Consider the following 19,244-nt stretch of genomic DNA (forward strand, 5'->3'; position numbering starts at 1 on the left):
CAGCACAAATTGGTGACTAGATGCCTGATTTCTGTTGATTTCAATAGCTGCATCACCCCCTGTTCGCTAGGATACCTCAAGCCTATGTTATTATTTAGTAGAGTTGTAGCAGGATTTAATGTTCTCAAAAATTGGCAACAGATTGCACCAGCAGTACTTAAACAGCAGCATACTGTATTTATTTGTATACTGTGTTTTATCCAATGTATGTAATTCTATCTCCAAATTCAACATTTGTTGGCCATTAAATAGGGAATGATTCTGTTTAAATCAAAACAGCAGTCAAAACATGAACAATGCTGTATTATAGCTAGGATGTGAACTAAACAGTTGATACCAATTTTTTGGAAAATAACCAATATCCTTTATTTCAAATAATACACCCTATTTTCATAGAGTGTAAGTCATACCATTAGGAGTGGAGAAAAATCATTTCAAACACCTGAGGGGGGAAATCTTTTAGGCTACATATTTGGGGTTTGGATGCCTTTTAGGCAGCAGTTAATTTTTACTTATTTCTTTCTCTCCATTTTTTAGCTCAATGAGGGATATTTTCAAGCTTTGCAAATATGTAATACATGCATCTGCTCCTAAAGAAATAAACCCATATTGATGCCTGACTGAAGTTCCTGCAAGTGATGATTGAAATGCTCTTGTTTCAAGCTCCATTTTCAATTTTGATCTGGAATCACAAATGGTCAAGCGGTAGATTCCATTCTCTGACTCTTTAAACACCTTGGGTGTTTCCCAGATGAACTAAACCAATGTTTAAACTACGTTTGCCAGAGAGGAATTCTGTATTTCATTCTCCATTGTCATAGGATATCTTCCTACCTTCTGAAGCAATAGTCTAGAGATCTTGATTTGCCACAGAATCAATTCCTGAGGTAACCAGGACCCGAGCCAGTGAAGCTTAAGGCTTAATATTTGAATATTGGCTTGCACTACAAAAACCTAATTCCTAGCACTCTATCAGGACAGTTTTTAATGTGCTTTGGGCAATCAATGCCCTGAAATAATCAGGCTGTTGCTTTCTGCCCTAATTGAAGTTTCCAAAGCATCTTTGAAAGGAGTGTGAAATAAATCGATGCATAATTTAAGTTGGTTTGAAGAACTGTGATACAAAGTTGCAACCAAAGTGGATATCTTGGTACTTTGAAGTAAGGAACAGGGAAACATCCCACTAAGGTCAAAGAAAACAGGGTTGGGCCAGGCATATTGTTTAAAATGAATTTTTCCCTACAAAATCCAGTTTCCATCCTTAACCACCGAGATGTGACGTCAAGGAGGTCAACCATCCTACTCTAAGAAGCATGTTAACACAGTAGGAGACATAATAAAAGGCTGGGAGATATTTCTTTTATTCTTATGTTTGGCTGATAGAAAATAAGAATATTTGGAAATTACAAATAATATTGGTGAATGGGAACAAGTGAGGGTAGAAGAAAGGAGAGCCTTCTCTGTATATGTGGAGAATCTGTGTTCCTTAGGGCTGGAGGGAGAATCCAGTTTGGCATAACTGGTTTTCCTGAGTGGAAGTCTTTGAATAAAGAAATTTTTTTTGTGTCCTTTGAAGCACTAACGGGGGAAATATCAGGCCGTTATAAGTGAACGTACACTGGAGGGGAGGGTGGCCTATAAAGTATTTAGATGACTAAGGGATTTTTCTGTATTTGAGTCTGGATAGAAGATGAGAAGGGTAGAGTTTATTTTGAAGCTCAAGGTTATTTTTCTGTATTTGTATTACTTCCTAGAGTGTAAGTGTCTTTAGAGCAGGAGGAGTCTTCAATTCACATGTCTTTGGCATATTCCCAAGTGTCTTCTACAGTGCTCTGCAAAAATAGACCATCAACACATTAAAATAATCATAATTATAAGATTTTCTTAAAACAGGATGAGAAGCTTACCTTGCCCTAGCTTGGATATGTTTAAAGGTGTGGATGAATTTTCAAGTGTTTGCCCTTTCCCCTCTAGAGAAAACCATAGCGGAAAGGGCAAACACACATGAAAATAGAGCATGCTTTTCTGTTGGGTTGCAGAAACGCAATCTACTGTGACTCCTTTACTAGATATTGTCTGGATTCTGGTGATTTGAATTGAAAAAGAGACAGTCTCAGCACAGAGTGTCACAGAGAGAAGCATATGTCTCAGTCCATTTCTTTCTCAGAATGCACAATATCTAGAATTCTCCTTTACATTGAAAATTAAATCTACTAACATGCCCCACATTTGTTCATGGATCAGTATGGCCCAGTGTAATTATAATGAGTGTGGGCTTTTTGTGGTATTTGTTAAGCACTTACTATGTGATAAGCACTGATCCAAGCCCTGGGGTAGATACAAGGTAATCAGGTTGGGCTTGGTCCCTGTCCCACATAGGACTTACAGTCTCAATAAGAGGGGAGGAAGATTTAATCCCCATTTTATAGATGAGGTAACTGAGGCACAGATAAGTTAAGTGACTTATCCACAGTCACACAGCAATGTCATTTGTTATTCACTTGCAATATACAAAGCCATTTTTAAGGACTGGGGTGAGTAGCAAGGCTATTAATTTGGACTCTGTCCATAGTCCATGGGGACCAATCTAATAGTGGTATGAACTGACAACAGACAATTAGGGCAACAAGAACTAGGTAAATACAGAAAAATAATATTGCAACAACAAGAACCTTAACTTAACCAGCAGTAAAGTAATCCCTGTCTTAGTACACCGTGCAGTAAGCGTTCAGTAAATACACTGATTGATTCTGGGGGAAAAAAGTCCTGTGGCTCCTCATTTCAGGCAGCATCATCCCCGTTCTAAGCTTATCATATCCCAGCCAACTCTCTGAAAGCTGGGAAGGAAGGCTTCCACCCATCCAGCCCCTAAAGTAAATGGTATTTGCTTAGCTCCCATTGAGTGCAATGCACTGTACTAAGTGCTTAGGAAAGTACAACTGAAGCACAGGAGGACAAATTCCATCTCTACAAAGGGTTTACACTCTAAATGAGTAATGGAGCTGCTCTCTGGCAAGGAGGAGAGCATACTTGTTATCACCATACTTCAGAGGCACCAGAGGCCCGATTGTGGGAGAAAACCAGGCTGCATGGCTTCCTAAAATGGCTTGAGAGGGATTACCTGAACTGAGAAGCTGCAAGGCCTAGTGGATAGAACACGGACCTGGGAGACAGAAGGATATGGGCTCTAATTCTGACTACTTTCCCGACTACTTGTTTTGTTTTGTTGCCTGTCTGCCCCTTTTAGACTGAGAGCCCCTTGTTGGGCAGGGATTGTCTCTGTTCCTGAATTGTACATTCCAAGTGCTTAGTACCGTGCTCTGCACACAGTAAGTGCTCAATAAATACGATTGAATGAATGAATGAATAATCCAGGCTCTGCCACCTGTCTGCTGTGTGACCTTGGGTGAGTCATTTTACTTCTGTGTCCCTCCGTTACTTCATCTGCAAAATGGGGATTAATAATAATAACAGTAATGTTGGTATTTGTAAAGTGCTTACTCTGGTGCTTACTCTGTGCAGAGCACTGTTCTTAGCACTGGGATAGATTAACGTGAGGCTCACAGTTAATCCCCATTTTACAGATGAGGTAACTGAGGCACAGAGAAGTTAAGTGACTTGCCCGCAGTCACACAGCTGACAAGTGGCAGAGCTGGGATTCAAACCCATGACCTCTGACTCCCAAACCCAGGCTCTTTTTACTTTCCATGCTGCTTCAAGACTGATTAAGACTGTGAGCTCTATGTGGGACAGGGACTGAATCCAATCCGATTAACTTGTGTCTACCCTTGTGTCTGAGAAGCAGCGTGGCTCAGTGGAAAGAGCACGGGCTTTGGAGTCAGGGCTCATGAGTTCGAATCCCAGCTCTGCCACTTGTCGGCTGTGTGACTGTGGGCAAGTCACTTAACTTCTCTGTGCCTCAGTTCCCTCATCTGTAAAATGGGGATTAAGACTGTGAGCCCCACGTGGGACAACCCGATTCCCCTGTGTCTACCCCAGCGCTTAGAACAGTGCTCGGCACATAGTAAGCGCTTAATAAATACCAACATTATTATTATTATTATTACCCCAGTGCTTGTACAGTGCCTGGCACAGAGTAAGTGCTTAATGGATATGATTTATAAAAAACCTGGAAAAGATAGGAAGAATTCAAAGAATCAGGCAATGGAGAAGCTTCAGTTTGAAGACAGACTAAAAGATTGGATGTTTTCATCTGGAAAGACACAAGTTGAGTAAGGGCATGACTTAAACATATTCAAACAAGAAGGTTCTGGTTATTGGGTTGAACCTGTATTGTAGTTGACCAACTCTTACCTCAAGAAATGGGAGCACACAATGAAGCTTGAAGATAGTAGGGTCCAAACACACTAAAAAAGCAGTCAAGCATGTGGAATTTGTTTCCCCAATAAGTTGTGCAGGTTGAATATATCCATAGGTTAAAGAAGGCAAGGATGGTAATATAATAAAGACTACAATAATATTCAAGTGCTTAGGACAGTACTCTGCATACAGTTAATAATAAATACCATTGATTGATAAATTATTAGAAGAAAATGGAAGGGTGTTAGGAGGTTAGAAGGCACAAGGTAATACCAGAGTTAAGGTCAGGTAGGGCAACTATTACATCATTCCTTCAAATGAACCGTTTCTATTTTCCCCCAAAATATTGAATTAGAAGGAGCATTGGCCTGATCTTGTATTCCTGTGAAGTACTTGTCCTAACCTTTTGAAAAGAGAAATTTATAGTCTTTCCACAACCATCACCACCACCATTACCAACACCACCACCACTAAATTTCATGTTGGAATTCATTAGTTATAGTCACATCGTAAGAGGTGAGGAAAGAGGTCTGGTAAGGATCACTAAGTCCTTTTGACCTTCAAAGAGTATGTGAAAAGGTCAAAAATAACAGAAAAACAATCTAACTGGCCAAGCTAATTAGAAAATGAGATTGATATTTGTAGAGGGAAAGAAACCTTCCAAAGATTTGACTTGATCAAATAACTTTTGGATAAACCTGCTTTCACAAACATAAAAGATCTTTTCCAGGAGAATTGCTAAATTATCTTACAAGGTTTAGGGTGTTATTAGTCAATTTACTTATGTAGATTGCATTGTTTCTGAAATAGACACATGTATTCATATATCTATCCTTCTAGACATGTAGGTACACAGACACATGTGTGGAACGTGACAATGGAGCAGCAGAAGAAACTATCTCAGTTTCTCATTTCCAAGCTATGTTTGGACTGTATGTTTCAACGTCTTCATGCATAAACGTTTCTGTCAGTAGCACTGGTTGAATGTGATACAGTCACGAATTTCCACGAATAATTAAAGCACAAAAATAAATAATATATGAGAAGTGCTAGTGAATCTTTCCTTCTAATAAATCTGGAGTATATACACTAGAGATCTAGGGTATTCAAAACACATTGTCTTTCTCAAATACACATTAGCTTTACTTTCTTCATTTATGGGTGGATATATTTATCTGTTTGGGAAAAGATTTCATTTCACTGCCCTAATATCTTCAGAGAAACTCAATACATTTTTGTCCTCCTCTTTAAAGGAAAAACATATTTATATGGTAAATGAGTTAGTTAATGTGCACCTTGAGAGAAAGTGTTTATTTTTTCTCCTTTCACACAAATCTCCCAATTGCATCTTTACCTCTCTCTTTTTCTCCTCTTTTATCTCCCTTTCTACATTCAAGTGTTTATTTCAAGAGAGTCGATAACTTCCGCATTAGATTTAAACTTCCTGAGAGCACTCAATATGTCTTTTACTTTTTTGGTATGTACCATCAAGGGACATATTATAAATCTCCATCTGCTAAAATCCAAATGAATCAATCAATCAGTGGCATTTATTGATCACTGTTCTAAGCATTTTGGAGAGTACATTACAGTAAAGTTGGTAGACATGATTCCTACTCGTGGAGAGAGCACGGGCATAGTACTTAGAAGGACTTGGGTTCTAATTCTCACTCCACCCCTTGTCTGGTGTGTGAGCATGGACAAATCACTTCACTTCTCTGTGCCTCAATTTCCTCATCTGAAAAATGGGGATTAAGACTCTGAGACCATGCGGGTAATGGATTGTGTCCAACCAGATTAACAGGTATTTATCCCTGTGATTAGTACAATGCCTGGCACATAGTAAGCACTTTACAAATACCATTATAAAAATAGAAAAAGTTCTGACCCATGGAACTCAGCTTACTGTCCACTTCTTCCCACAGCAGAGGGCCATTTGTTAGGCAATAATTGTGCCTTAGGAGCTAAAGGACTAATGTGGAGAATATAGGCATCCATCCCACTACCTTTTGCATGCTAAGCAAGTGCTAAATCATTTTAGCCAATTCCCAAAGGAATGCTAGGTCTCTGAAAATATGTGGAATTGTTTAAAAGATAAGATTAATAACATTTTGAATTTGTATGGCACTTATACTTTTAAATCTATTACCCTTTTTATCCTTTTCCTTCATCCTATGAGTCAAGGAGAGTAAGGCATCATTATTCTTTGAGTGCGGGAGAGGTGAACTCACTTGCCCAGGGTCACTCAGCAGGGAGGGAACTGAGGCTCAGGATGAACTTGAAGGTTGGGAAGAATTGGTGGGGGTGTGGGAAAGGAAGTCGATGAGGGAGGAATAGTAGGGTTGTCAGGCAGAAAACATTAATTCATTATGACATAAGAAAAAACAGTAATGACTATTAATGTGTCTTAACCTCCTTGAAGAAAACATTCCTTCAGAAGTATTCCCAAGTATTTCCACAGAATGCTGCACTTCAAACTGCAGCTGACTCACGAGCTGCTGCAGCTGTGCTTCTGCAAGCTGGCTTCTCTGGTTGGGCCTTTAGAGTCACCACAATCAGTACAGAGATGTAGAACCATTGGAGAATACACTAACATCACCATCTACAGTACTTGGCACAGAGTAATAATAATTATTATAGTACTTGTTAAGTACTTACTATGTTCCAGGCACTTTACTAAGCACTGGGGTTGGACACAGTCCTTGTCCCACTTGGGGCTCACAGTCTCAATCCCCATTTTACAGATGAAATAACTGAGGCACAGAGAAGTGACTTGCCGAAGATCACATAGCAGACAAGTAGCAGATCCGGGATTAGAATCTCTGACCTTCTGATCCCAGTCCCGTGCTCTATCCACTATGCCTGGAATTCTGGTCACCTTAGTAAACAGGGATATCCTGAAGGTAATTTGGGCCCCAATCACCTGTGTAGTTTTTTTGTTGTTGTTGAATAAAATCTTTCATTTCTACATCTTCCATGTTTTTTCTTTTTTGGAATTATTTTTGTTTTGCTTTTCCTATGCTTTATCAAGAAGCCCCAAATCCTCCACCAGTGTGTGCAGCATGAGTTCTACCCTCAACAAACCTTTACTCTCCCCTTCTTCAAAGCCTTATTCAAGGCACATCTCCTCTAAGAGGCCTTCCCTTGATTAAGCCACACTTTCGTCTTCTCCCACTCCCTTCTGCTTCGCCATGACTTTCTCCCTTTGTTTTTCTCCCCTCCCAGCCCCACAGCACTTACGTACATATCTGTCATTTATTTATATTAATGCCTGTCGCTCCCCTATGACCAGACTGGTAGCTCCTTGTGGGCAGGGATTGTGTCTTTTTATGTTGAATTATACTCTCCCAAACATTTAGTACAGTGCTCTGCACACAGAAAGTGCTCAGTGAATACGACTGAATGAATAAATGAATGAATTTATGAAATGACTGAAGGCACACCAGTGTCTGCTGCTGAGGAGACGCACCAAGAGTAAACCTACTTCTTCCTCCAGTCATCTTTCCAGGTCCTTTTTGGCTACTTGGGGACCAGGCCAAAACCTTTATGATCGCGTATTTGTTAGATAATGACCACCTCAGGCAAATTGGTGAAAGAAGTATCCAGTGTATCCATAGAGCAGTTTCCAAACAGGAGCACAGAATTAGGAATAGCATTATCCATGTTGAGTAGGACACAGGTATGAATGCTACCCAAAGGATAAATTAATTTAGCTTTGCCCTGACAAATGGAACATCATGCAGTCTGAGCTGCTGCCATTATGGCAAACAGAAATTTCTCATTTTTTACTTTTAGTAATCCAGTTTTTTTTTTCTCTTCTTGTCAAACTGCCCCTGAAACTTCAGTCAGCACCTTCTATTAATATTTCCAAAATAAAGTCAGTATCGTGCAAGATTTTCTAAACCTTTAAATTGTCACTAGTTAATAAGAATCGTTATTCAGTGATCATTATCTTTTATTAAATGAGCACTGAATCAGAATGTTCATACAGCTTTTCAATTAAAATGTAGAATAGCCACAGATGACTCAGTAGCATATAGAGCAGCAATAAGATCCACCCAAGCAACCATTACCAGGAGGTAATTGACCGCTTAAGAACTTAGGCTAACTTCCTGATGCGGTCAGTTATTTCTTCTGTCATTTTAAAAGGTCTTTTCTAGAGAAAGAATACACTCATAAACTTAAGTCCCAGTGACAAAGTTTTGAGGAAAAATTGTGCTAATGATTTCAAAATTCTATTAGAATTAGTTTTTCAGTGTCCTGTATCCTGGAAGATGAAATGGATGTGAGCTGGTTGTGGACAGGGAATATGTCTACCAGTTCTGTTGTAACTGTCAATAATGCCTTTGATGACTACTGATGATGATGTAGGTACCAGAAGAAGAAATTAACAAATAATGCTTCCTCTAGTGGTCTGCATAAATGTATTTGACCTGTCTTTGTGATCAGATATGAAAGTTGCTTCTCTTTAAAAAAAAATACATATATATGTGTATATATGTGTGTGTGTGTGTATATATAAAGATGTGTATATATGCATATATCTTTATATATTTAATGGATTAATAGAGAAAATAAGGCACATATAGGTCAACCTGTCACCATGGGATTTTTTTTTTTGACATTTCAGAAGACTAAAGGAAATAAATATATTCCTACCCTGGAATTGGGTCTGTCGGTCAGTCTAAAGAAGTCAGGCCATCTGGTACTGATCTAGTCTGAATTTTAACAAGTGCTTATAATGTCGAGTTCAGGCTTGAGAGTGCTTAGTGTATGCTCACTCTGGGGCTAACCACATTCTAGGACTTGTAGTACAGTATGGTTTGGGACTTCAAATCTACAATTATCTCCCAGAGAAGGAAGGAGAAAATATGCAAGCTTAAATTGATGTCCCAATGACTCATTTTTCATTTAAAATAATATGGGTCAGTTTAACTACATAGGAGTTAAACTTCCAGTAGCAAAGAGAACTACATAGTTAAATACTACCTCATAAATTACCATTTTTATGTCACCACCCCACCATGACTTTAGCACTAAGCCTTCTCCATCTTCACACTCTCATTAGGGTATAATGCATATTCATGGTCCTGATTATATAGCCACTTTCTTGACTTGTTTTAATTGTGCATAAAGACACTGTGACAGGAGACCTGACCTTTTCAAGATCATTTTCTCTCCAATGCTTTTCACAAAGCTATTAACTTGTCTCCTTCCAAAAGATTGCAATAATTTATTTCCCATTAATAAAAAATTCCTGGTGCCATGCAAATTAAAATTTATTCAGCAAATAGAATTCTTTGGATTATTTTCTAATGGCTTTAAATACTTCCAGCTTAGGGAGAAAAATAATATTAATGGGTACAGGCTGAGTGGATAATTGCATACATTGGAGAAAAATGAATGTACAACCGATGCTGTAGCCTACTGCACATCAATTACCCAGAAGAGTTGCTTTATTTCCTTTTTCAAAAATATATTAAATCATTTATTTCAGGGGGTATCATTACGATCTTGAAATTATTCCTATTGTACGAATAGCTTGGCAAACTTGCATGTGCAAACAACAAATGCTAGCGGTAGAAAACGATTGTAAGTAAAAATGCATTTAGGTGTAAAGGAGCTTATTTAAGGGGGTCACTTAGCTAAAGTTACTACTGAATAAAACTTTTGATTCACTGCAGGTGGAGAAGAGGAAAGGCCTTCTTGCTCTTACTGAAATCAACCAAACTAAAAACCAAAATTTACAGGTATTTTAGATTTTACATGCTTAGTGGATGCAATTACAAACACTCTTCCACCACATATTTGATATAAAATCAGAGCCACATTTGAGGGTGACATTTCAACTTTAAACCATCATAAACATAACTGTTTGAGTCTGTGACATCCTCTTGTGAAAACTGAATACTAAAGCCCAAGTGAACATGGAGATAAAATGGTATGCTAAAACCCAAGTGATCTTGGAGAGCTGAAAATTTACCCAAGAATTGATAACCTTCCTTCACTGAGCCTCAGAAGATAAAAAGGCCTAGCAACAGAATAAAGATCAATCTAGTGTATTCTCCCACTAAATCAGTTTCTTCCCTCTATTAGAATCTTCAAATGTTCAATCCAATTTAGCTTTAGCAAAATTTGGCCTGTCAGGTTCTATCACTGTGGTTTCCAGGTAAGATTGGAGGGTTTAAAAGAAAGAAAAAGGAATGTTGGTCAGCACTGTCACCCTCTGTTGGCATGAATTCAGAAGAAAAAGAGAAAAAATACACACTTTTCCAAGTAGATGTCCCAGAAATAGTGAGAGTAATGAGGGAAGAGAAAAAAGAGAACGCATATTACATTCAAGAATTAAGGGACCAAAATACTCATCTGAGGCAAGACCTCTCCAATTTGGATGGTTTTGTCTTCTATCTCAACGTGTTTGAGATGGGACCCAAAGGAGCCCTGTTTTTAGCAATGTTGGAGCAGGGCAGAAAGCCCCAGTCATGGAGATAAAGGTAGTATCAGGAGAGATGGTTGCTGTTGCTATTGCTACTGTTAAAGGGGAGGAAAATATCCTTTACTTTTTCCTTGTTCCTCCTTTCTCCTTCTTTTGTATAGCTAGAGCTGCCACTGCCAGAATGGATGAATCAACATTTTCTGGCCTGATGAAAGGGATCACCAGAGCAGTGGTTCACAGCATGGTTCCGCATGCTCCCTGCCAATTATTCTGCTGAATGGCCTTGGGCAAGTCACTTAACTTCTCTGTGTCTCAATTTTCTCATCCATAAACTCTTCTACTTAGACTGTGAGCCTCAAATGGGAATGTATCTAGCAATTCTGTTGTACTCTCCTAGTTGCTTAGTATAGTACTCTGCACACAGTAAGCACTTAATAAATATGACTGATTGATTGGCTGACAAGGACTGTGTCTACTTTGGTATTACCCTTGATTCTTCTCTCTCATTTAACCCACATATTCAGTCTATCACTCAATCTTGTCAGTTCAACCTCAAAACCACTAAAATCCATCCTATCCTCTCCCACCAAACTGCTACCATGTTAATTGAAGCACTTGTCCTATCCCGCCTTCATTACTGTATCCGCCTCCTTGTAGTCCTCCCTGCCTCCAGTCTCTCTCCACTCCAGCCCACATTTCACTTTGCTACCTGAATCATTTTTTTTACAAAAACATTCAGGCCATGTTTCACCACTCCTCAAAAACCTCCAGAGGTTACCCATCCACCTTCTCATCAAACAGAAACTCCTTACAGTTGACTTTCAAGCACTCAGTCATCTTGCCCCCAACCTCAATTCTCACCTCACTACCCTGTTAATACAACCCAGCCCACATACTTCACATCTCTATTGCTAACCAAACTCTCGCCCACGCCCTGCTTCTAGCCTGTAACCTTCCCTTTTTGTACCTGATAACTACTCTCCCCACCTTTAAAGCCTTACTGAAGGAACATCTTCTCCAAGAGGCCTTTCCCATCTAAGCCTTCATTTCCTCTTTTCCCACTCCCTTTTGCATCACCCTGACTTGCTCCCTTAAGTCACCCTTTATTTGGTACATTGTTATATGACAACCTTTATTGGTTATATTGAACTCTCTGAAATACTTAATACAGTGTTCTGCACATAGTAAGTGCCCTGTAAATACAATCAAATGAATGAACCTCCTAACCCCAGCCCCACAGCTCGTATGTACATATCCATAATTTATTTATTAATATTAATGTCTGTCTCTCCCTCTAGACTGTAAACTCATTGTGGGTGGGGAATGTATCTGTTATATTGTTGTATTCTCCCAAGCGCTGCACACAGTAAGCACTCAATAATGATGTTGGTCTTTGTTAAGCGCTTACTATGTGCAGAGCACTGTTCTAAGCACTGGGGTAGACACAGGGTAATCAGGTTGTCCCACGTGAGGCTCACAGTTAATCCTCATTTTACAGATGAGCTAACTGAGGCACTGAAAAGTTAAGTGACTTGCCCACAGTCACACAGCTGACAAGTGGCAGAGGCAGGATTCGAACCCATGACCTCTGACTCCCAAGCCCGGGCTCTTTCCACTGAGCCACGCTGCTTCTCTAATACAATTGATGGATTGACCTGATTATTTTGAATCTAGTGTTTTTGGCACATAGTAAGTGCTTAATGAGTAGAACAACTGTAATTATTATTAGTAATAATAATAATAATAATGATGGCATTTGTTAAGTGCTTACTATGTGCAAAGCACTGTTCTAAGTGCTGGTGAGGAGACAAGGTGATCAGGTTGTTCCACTTGGGGCTCACAGTCTTAATGTCCATTTTACAATTGAGGCAACTGAGGCCCAGAAAAGTTAAGTTACTTGCCCAAAGTCACGCAGCTGACCAGTGGCAGAGCCGGGATTTGAACCCATGGTCTCTGACTCCTCAGCCCGTGCTCTTTCCACTGAGCCTCGCTGCTTCTCTTAAGCCATAATAGAGTGAGATGAGAGAGGAGAGAGACAGAGCAGTCCTAAGATCGGCCACAGTGCTTGTCCGCTCCTGTGTCAGTCCCATCCTGCTGGCCTCCTGCTCTAAAAGACGCTGCTGCAATTCCTGCAATGGTCAGATCCCCAGAGGCTCCACTGGAGACCTGTCTTTATTCATTCATTCAGTAGTATTTATTGAGCGTCTTTAAAGGCCAGTAACTTCCAGGACCCAGAGGAAACAGCAGGTCTTCCCAGGGCCGGAAACTGGCTGGATTAAGAGTGAAGTGGAGGAGAACTGCATAGGATAGAAATACTAGCTGCCCTGCTTCAACCCCCAACCCTGGTGGATACTGGACAGAAACCCCTCTCTCAAAGGTCACCAACGATCTCCTTCTTGCCCAATCCAATGGCCTCTACTCCATCTTAATCCTTCTCGACCTCTCAGCTGCCTTTGACAAGGTGGGCCACGCTCTTCTCCTGGGAACGCTATCCAACCTCAGCTTCACCGTCCCCGTCCTCTCCTGGTTCTCTTCTTATTTTTCCGGCCATTCATTCTCAGCCTCCTTCATAGGATTCTCCTCTGCTTCCCACCCCCTATCTGTGAGGGTCCCAAAGGTTCAGTTCTGGGTCCCCCTCTCTTCTCCATTTACACCCTCTCCCTTGGAGAACTCATTCGCTCCCTTGGCTTCAACTACCACCTCTATGCGGATGACACCCAAATCTACATCTCCAGCTCTGATCTCTCTCCCTCTCTCCAGGCTCACATTTCCTCCTGCCTTCAAGACATCTCTACTTGGATGTCCTCCCATCACCTCAATCTTAACACGTCCAAAACAGAACTCCTCATCTTCCCACCCGAACCCTGTCTTTCCCCTGACTTTCCCATCACTGTAGATGGCACCCCCATCTTTCCTGTCTCACAAACCCGTAACCTCGACGGCATCCTTGACTCTTCTCTCTCATTCAACCTACATATTCAGTCCATCAATGAATCCTGTTGGTCCTACCTTCACAACATAGCTAGAAGCCAGAGTGTGCCCTGTCCACTCCATCTAAACTGCTACTAAATTAACACCATCACTCATCCTATCCCACCTGGATTACTGCATCGGCCTCCTTGCTGACCACGCAGCCTTCTCTCTCTCCCCACTCCAGTCCATGCTTCACTCTGCTGCCCAGATCAGTTTTCTGCAAAAATGTTAGAGGCATGTCACTCTGCTACTCACAGATCTCCAGTGGTTGCCCATCCACCTCTGCATCAGACAAAAACTCTTTACCATTGGCTTTAAAGCGGTCCACCACTTAGCTCCTTCCTACCTCACCTCACTACTCGCCTTCTACAACCCACCCCACACACTTCACTCCTTTAGTGCTAATCTCACTGTGCCTCGATCTCACCTATCTCGCTCCCAGACCCATAGCCCACATCCTGCCTTTGGCCTAAATTGCCCTCTCTCCTCAAATCTTACAATTACTCTCCCCTCCTTTCAAAGTCTTTCCCCAAGAGGCCTTCCAGACTAAGCCCCCCCTTTCCTCTTCTCCCACTCCCTTCTGTGTCACCCTGACTTGCTCTTGTTGTTCTTCCCCCCTCCCAGCCCCACAGCACTCATAGTAATTTGGGTATCATGTGCACAGAAGTGGTAGTTGAAGCCAAAGGAGAGAATGAGTTCTTCAAGGGAAAGGGCATAAATGGAGAAGAGAAAGGGACCCAGAACTGAACCTTAAGGACCCTCACAGTTAGGGGGTGGGAAGCAGAGGAGAATCCTGTGAAGGAGGCTGAGAATGAATGGCCGGAGAAATAAGAGAACCAGGAGAGGACAGAGACGGTGAAGCCGAGGTTGGATAGCGTTCCCACGAAAGGAGCGTAGTCCACCTTGTCAAAGGCAGCTGAGAGTATATAACTGTATATATGAGTAATTTATTTATTCGTTTGCTGCCTATCTCCCGGTCTAGAGTGTAAGCTCGTTGTGGGCAGGGAATGCATAGGTTTATTGTTGCATTGTACTCTCACAAGTGCTTAGTACAGTGCTCTGCACACAGTAAGTGCCCAATAAATATGATTGAATGAATGAATGCTCTTTCTCCCTCTTCATTTCTCTCCCTTTCCACCTCTATTTCCTCTCCTTCTTCTTACTCTGCTTCTCCCCCTCTAAGTTTCTGCCTTAAGTCTTGGCCTCTGCCCCATCTTTCTTGGTCAATGGTCCCATTCACTCTCTCTGCACTGTCTCTCCTTTATTTTTTCCTTCTTTTTCCTCTCTCTCTCTGTCCATCTAAATCTCTCCTTTGGTCTAGCTTTTCTGCCTTTTGCTTTTCCCCTTAAACTTTAACCTCTGGCTCTCCCATTTAAATTCCAGTCCCAGATAACTTGTTCCTGTTCCACTTTGTTCTTCAGAAACTCTGTTCACCTTAATCAGAGGTGAAAGAAACAAAAAAAGAACAAAAATTCTGTAGAGTGCCAGAGGGTGGGATGCATATATAAGTTTTGATCAAGAAACAGGAAGAATGTCTGGGACACAAAAAGGATGAATGCCTTGAAATCTATCTGAAAAAAGAAAGATTTGAGGACTAAATCCATCTGGAATATTTTAGGGCATAGAGGGAAATGAAGATAAAGGTTTAGGGTGAGCAAAAAAGGAGTCCTTAGACAGGCAGGAGGGAAACAAGCTGATCTATCAGAGACTGGAGATTTGTCTTTGTTCCATATTTCTCTCTGCTCTCTGGATCAGTTTTCAAAAACCTAGTTTGGATCTTTTCGCTCGACTCATCAAAACCTTTACAGAGGAAGTCATTCCTCTCTGCATCAAGCAGAAATTCCAGATCATGGGTTTTGAGGCACTCTACCAGATCTCTCCCTCTTGGGAGTCAGAGGTCATGGGTTCTAATCCCAGCTCCATCACATATCAGCCGTGTGACTTTGGGCAAGTCACTTAACTTCTCTGTGCCTCAGTTACCTCATCTGTAAAATGGGGATTAAGACTGTGAGCCCCAAGTGGGACAACCTGATTACCATGTATCGCCCCCAGCACTTAGAACACTGCTTTGAACATAATAAGCACTTAACAAATGCCATCATTATTAATATTGTTATTATCATTTTCTCCCACTACACCCCAGCTCACAGGCTTTGTTCCTCTCAAGCAAGCCTACTCACTGTGTTTTCCTTTGTCTCACACATCTGTTTGCTCACATCCTTCCTCATGCCTGAAACTACCCCGTCCTTCAAATCCACCAGGCCACAGTTCTCCCAATCTTTAAATGACATTTACTCCAGGAGATGTATGCCAAGTAATTTTTCTTCCCCATCATAATTCCTCCCAACTACCATCTCAACTTTTCATGCCAGTCACACATTTATGTGCTCACTCATAACTTCATTCATTCATGAACCCTTTATTGGGCAGGGATTGTCTCTATCTGTTGCCGAAATGTACATTCCAAGTGTTTAGTACAGTGGTCTGCACACAGTAAGCGCTTAATAAATACAATTGAATAAATTCAATACAGTGCAGAGCACTGTACTAAACACTTCTTTAGCATACTAAGCACTACTAAGCATAACTTTAGCACTTCTCTACATACAATCTTACATAGCCTTCTATTTAAGGACTCACTCATCACTCACTCACGAGCTTCAGGAGGGCTGGGATCTTTTTTCTTAACTCTACTGTAATCTCTAAAGGATTTAGTTCAATGTTACACAATCAATCAATGGTATTTATTGAGTGCTTACGGTGTCCTAAGCACTAAGCATTTGGGAGAGTACAGTGTAACAGAGGTGGTAGGCTTGTTCCCTGTCCAGAAGTCTATTGTCTAGAGGGGGAGACAGACAACGAAATACATTATAGATAAGGCAGATGGGAGAGTCAAAGGATATATACACCAGTGATATGGAACTGAAGGTGGGGGTGAATAGCAGTTGCTTAAAGATACATATCCAAATGCACAGGTGATACAGAAAGGAGTGTGAGTAGGGGAAATGAGGGCTTAGTTGAGGCAAACCTCTTGGAAAAGATACGACATTAAGAATGGCTTTGAAGGTGGGGAGTGTTGGATTATTGTATATAAAGAGGGAGGAAGTTCCAGGCCAAAGAGAAGACAGGGGCAAGGGGTCTGTAGCAAGATAGATGAGGTTGGAGTACGTAGACTAGGATAGTACTAGAGCGAAGTGTCCAGGTTGGGTTATAGTTAGAAATCAGGTAGGTAAGGGAAGACGGAGAGATTCGATGGAGTGTTCTAAAGCCAATGGTTGGAGTTTCTGTCCGATTTGGAGTTGGAAGCCACTAGAGGTTTTAGAGGAATGGAGGGGCATTGGGTGAATATCTTCACAGGGAATTGACCTGGGCAGCAGACTGAACTGCTAGACTGGAGTGGAGAGAGACAGGAGGCAGGGAGGTCATAAAATAGGCTGATGAAATAGGTGTTTGATATATACTACTAATTGATCAAGAAATGGAGGGAAATACCTTATCTGAGTGGCAGAGTGACATCAGAAATTCCAACGCAGAGAGAAAAGGTCATTAGTGTCTGTTCTACTCACAGTAGATGCTCATAAATTCTATTGATTGATTGATTGATTAATTAACTGGTCAGGGAGAGGAAGAAACAGAGTTACAGATGCTGAAAGAAGTAGAAAGTGATGGACTCATATTTAATCTACACACCCAGAAAGACTTATTGTGTGAGAATTAATTCTATACCTAAAAATTACTAGATGTAAATTAACCTATTTAATTAGAGTCATATATTTTACAACATTTGGTACTTTTCCTAAAATAATAGTGGTCCAAAATATTCTGAATTTTTACTGTTAAACAGAAGACAGACTAGCGTTTTCAGCCCTGCTTAGAAAATACAATTTACTACCAGGCACAATAAATTATTCTCATTTAAACAGTAAGCAAATCCAGACATAGCTGACTATGTTTAAAGACTATAACCTAAGAATACTTTCCAGAATTGTGGGGGTGGGGGAATAAATCTCATTTAACTGAAGAATGAAGTTTTGATTAATTGAAACTTCCTGTCTCCTTTAAGTTGCTATTTTTGTTTTGAAGTTTTCATCGAGGTGTTTTTGGTTGATTAACTCTATGTCTTTCTATTTTTGCAGAACAAAGCAGAATATTTTAATGATAATGGTATTTGTTAAGCACTTACTATATGTCAAGTACTGTGCTAAGCATTGGCATAGATACAAGTTAATCAGGTTGGCTAGTGGATAATGCATGGGCCTGGGAGTCAGAAGGATCTGGGTTCCAATTCTGGCTCTGACACATCTTCTGTGTGACCTTGGGCAAGTCACTTAAAGTCTCTGTACCTCAGTTCCCTCATCTGTAAAATAGGCATTAAAACCATGATCCCCATATGGAACATGGACTGTGTCCAACCTCATTAGCTTGTTTCTACCCCAGTTCTTAGTAGAGTGCCTGGCTCATAGTAAGCACTTAAAAATATAATAATTTTTTAAAAAAGAAAAAAGGTTGGACACAGTGTCTGTCCTACATGGGGCTCACAGTCTAAGTAGGAGGAAAGAAAGTTTATTAAATCACCATTTGACAGATGAGGAAACTGAAGCATGGAGAAGTTAAGTGATTTGTCTAAGGTCTCAGAGCAAGTTACTGGCAGCGCTGGGATTAGAACTCAGAGCCACTGAGTCCCAGGCCCATGCTTTTTCTACTAGGCCACGTTGCTTCTCAAAATATGATTGGATCAATTGATCAATCAATCATATTTACTGAGCACTTATTGTGTGCAGAGCACTGGACTAAATTATTGAATGTGTATTTACACACAGTAAGCTCTCAATAAATAGGATTAAATTGAACGATTGTATTTTTTTCTTAATGGTAAGTGTTAAATGCTTACTATGTGCCAAGCACTGTACTAAGTCCTGGGGTAAATACAAGCTAATTAGGTTGGGCACAGTCCATGTCTTACATGGGGCTCACAGTTTTCACTTCCATTTTACAGATGAGCCAACTGAGGCACTGAGAGGTTAATTGACTTGTCCAAGGCCACACAACAGACAAGTGGCAGAGTTGGGCTTAGAATCCAGGTCTTTCTGACTCCCAGGGTCTTGCTCTAGCCATTAAGCTATATGATAATGTCAACTCTAGATCTGGCAAATAGGTACATAGGAACATAAAAACATGTATCATGTACGGTACTAGTAGGTCAGACCAATCATTCATCCACTCCACTAGTCTATTTCTGCTAGACACCTAATAGAGTGTTGGCTGCTCTCCTGGATATCCACCCTATATACCCTTTGGAATCTTTAATTTTTCCCCCTTCATTCCTAAATTTCCCTCTAGGATTTTAGATTTCTCTCTATGAGGAAGCCTCACTTGAACCTCCCCATATCTTCTGGCAGTGTAATTTCCTGAGATAACAATTTTATGTGTTTACAAACTGGTGAGTGAAGGAGCTTTTCCTTTTGATTGTCTTGAATCGACAAGATAATCTTCAGTGGATGCTCCTTTTCTCCTC

General features: G+C 40.6%; 1 long non-coding RNA gene across 1 annotated transcript in view; it reads right to left on the bottom strand.

Moving 5' to 3' along the window:
• Window positions 1–1,352: 1,352 nt before the first annotated feature.
• The window catches only part of LOC103170925, a 122,121-nt gene continuing 104,229 nt past the window's right edge, over window positions 1,353–19,244 (bottom strand). Inside the window, exon 3 of the long non-coding RNA XR_486488.4 lies at window positions 1,353–1,832. This is a non-coding gene — a long non-coding RNA (uncharacterized LOC103170925). The remainder of the gene's footprint in view (window positions 1,833–19,244) is intronic.

Source organism: Ornithorhynchus anatinus, chromosome 4, assembly GCF_004115215.2.
Source record: "Ornithorhynchus anatinus isolate Pmale09 chromosome 4, mOrnAna1.pri.v4, whole genome shotgun sequence".
In the NCBI taxonomy this organism is placed as follows: Eukaryota; Metazoa; Chordata; class Mammalia; order Monotremata; family Ornithorhynchidae; genus Ornithorhynchus; species Ornithorhynchus anatinus.